Raw genomic sequence first — 3,487 nt, 5'->3', positions numbered from 1 at the left:
TTTGAAATCACAAATTTTTACCAATGAGAGATATATAATTTTATTCTTAACTCAGAAGTTTGTGAAGCAGAAGTGAATGGGGAGACAGTTCAACTGTACACAACGAAGCAATTTTTTTAAAATATACAGTGTACCTGCATTAAGCAATTCTGTAGGTGATTTGATGAGAATCACAGATATTTTATTTTATGTGAAAAGTAGTTTTTTTTATTTAAGAATTGTTGTAAGAATTAGTGGTTTAAAGTGTTGAAAAGTCGAACGTTCCGATGGTATTTATTTTGGTTTAACTTTTGTGATTTTTAATTTTTCTAAAATCCATTCGAATTTTTTTTCTCGAAAAAATAAAAAAAAGCATAAACATGATAAAGGAGCTATATAAAACTTTAATAAAACAGTGTTTCCATTTTCACTTTTTTCTAATTGAAGTAGCGCTCTGTTTAAATAACAAAGCCCTGGAACACCTACCACATTAATATCAATCATAACGATCATATTGTGGTCGTGACCTCCTCACCTTTTTAAGTGCATTTTTTCTTCAGATTGTACTTAGTGACTCTCGATAATTAATCATCAGAACCTGCAATGATTTTCCTTGTTTCTGAATTAAGAAGGAATTTTAAATATTGAAGTTGTTTTCAAATTAAACAGGTGGTGAAATCGCAACTTAAAACCATTATTAATTTTAAAAAATACCGTTTAAATTCAAATCAAAAAACGTATTTTTAATTCCAGAAAGTTTAATTAAAATATGTAATTATAAATTATTTTGAAAGACGCCCTTAAGGAAATCGGCACGTGATTGATGCTATATATGACGTAACCTCTAAATAACTATTGAATCACGAGGTTCTCAATACGAAAGGATTGAATCAGCGGTTTTCAGAAAACTGAACTTAACTAAGATTATTAAATGATTTTAATTTGCAGCAAAGAAACGTCTTTTCTATTAAATAAAACTTCCTTCTCTTGTCCCTTTAATTTAGATTTTGGAATTAATTGCAATGATTCTTTTATTGCAATTAATAAAAGATGAAAGCCAAAATGAAAAAAAAAATGATCAAATAAATAAATTTTAAATTGCAATAATTTATCATCAAATTTAGAATCCTAAGATAGAAAATGGAATAAGGAGGCAACTAAGAGTTTTCAAGATTAAGAGTCCATTTTAACAATATAAATTTGAAACAGAGCACAGACGGACCTAAAAAAAAAGGTGGTGGATGAGTCGGCATTATTTGTAATCATTTTATAATTCAATTAACACATTTTCAGTTTTTTTTAAATCCGTAATGAAATGTGTGGACTAATTATTGCTCATTTTTATAAAATAAAATCGTCCAATGGAAAATGGCTACGAAAATAATTAATCTTTATTACAATAATTCATTCACCGATTCACCATCTGCAAGTAGAACAGAACAAGTAAAATAATTATAGCCCTGTTTATTTCTTCTAATCATCTCTTTCTGTGTTATAAAAGGGAAATCCCTTGAACACTTCTAATGTTGTAAAATTTATTTTTATCTGCCCTCTTCCACTAAAAATAAAAATGCATCATGTTAATAAGAATCATTATCAAATCAAAGTCGAAAGTTAAGCATGCTGTATTATATTATCATCATAAATATCAGCAGCTGAACATAATTACCTATCAAGGTATGTCAAGAAATTAACACATGTTAAGTCTCTGTCATATGCACTGTGTGTTTGACACTACAATAAATCACACATTTACACAACCACTATCTTGTGTGTTCACGCGTAAAAGCTTTGTTTAATTGTGGTCTAATTATTTCCGCATTTTTAATGTCCATGTCAAACATGTCAGAAAAATGTTTATAAATCAGTTCTTGATCGCCTGACAGAAAAAAAAAACTTGTGGTTCTATAAGAATTTTTGTTTATTTAAACGCAACAAAGGTAATTTTAAAAAGTTTACACTTATTATTTATTGATGAAAAAATAAAATGAAAAAATAAAAAACAGCATTATAAGAAGTCTAGAAGGAAACATAACAAGTTAAGGGACTAAGTGCCATACACCTTTGACATTCCTGGAGGTATATAGTACTTGAATGCTCTGTTAATATTTAAAAAGACTGGATGGAGCATTTTTGAGAGAAAATTTGTGTTTAATTAAATAATTTATGATTGATTGATTGATTGATTGATTGTATATTGTTTAATGTCCCTCTCGAGAATTTTTCAGTAATATGGAGACGTCATCGTATGCCAGTGAAGAGCTTCAAATGTTGACCTTTATTCGGCACTAAGGGCCAATGAGCAGTGAGGGATCTTTATCATTCCAACGCCTGCCGCTGACACGGGGTCTAGGTTTTTAAGGGGGATGTACGGCCACCTTTAGTGCTGTGAGAACAAAATGTAAACATTTCTTCAAATGGCTAAAATACATCATATTTTGATCAAATTTTAAGTCCTTATGATAAAGATACAATAAATATTCATAACTGAATGCATGTTGTGCATATATAATCTATACTTTTGCAGAAAAATGCTTTTGATATGCTCCTTAGAACTGCGCAGCAACAGAATTCAGCAGAGCCTTAAAAAATCCAAAAAAATATGCAAACTGTGCATCAATGTTCTCTCTACAACCATTTGTTGAGAAAATGTCTAAATTTTGCACTTTTAAATGATAATTTCAAGTTCAAAACAAGGTATCGTTGTCTTCAAAAAGAGTGTAAAGAACCATGAAAGTAGTTCATGGATAGCAGCACGTGGTTTATTTTTAGCACAGAATTTTGTTTTCCAGACCTCTTCTTAATATGGAGGGACATAACAATCTTTAAATGTAGAAGAGAATTACAGTTGCAAAATATTTCAAATAGTATGAACACTTTTAAAAGAGGAAATGTGTTATAGTATGTCTTGAAGTAATTTGTTTAGTATTATTATCGAACAGTTGTTAAATAATGTACTTATTGATATTAAAGAAAAAAATCTTAAACTCTTTGATTCCAGGTAAGGAAAAATGAGCACCATCAAAGTTAAGAATTAAGAGTTTGTAAGTTTGCCACAGATAACTTATAATATATATCAAAATTTTAATTATCACCAATGAAACACAAAGAAATTAAACACATAAAATCGATATGAATGACCTACTAGTACGAGGGGTGATCAAAAAGTTCGCGAACTATCTCTATATCTACAAAACCACAATTCAGATTAGAAACAAATTTGGTGCACACATAGCCAAACACAAGTTCTATAAAATAGCACATGCTGAATAAAGTTTTGCTCATAATGACGTCATTATGCAGGTTCTTGTGACGAAAAATGGTTGCCTCAGTGGAACTCGTTTAACAAACGACTAAAATATTTATGGTATATCTTAAAAATGCCTTTGAAGTAGCATATAGGAATTTGTTCATAGTTTATTTATTAAGACAAATTACTTCCTACAAATTCAATCAATGATTGGATAGATCGTTTTAGTGAAGGAAGGCAGATGGTTAAATATGATAC

This window comes from Saccostrea cucullata, unplaced genomic scaffold (genome assembly GCF_032062105.1).
Source record: "Saccostrea cucullata isolate Sc308-1 unplaced genomic scaffold, CSIRO_AGI_Scuc_v1 ctg501, whole genome shotgun sequence".
Lineage (NCBI taxonomy): Eukaryota > Metazoa > Mollusca > Bivalvia > Ostreida > Ostreidae > Saccostrea > Saccostrea cuccullata.
This window is presented reverse-complemented; position numbering follows the sequence as displayed.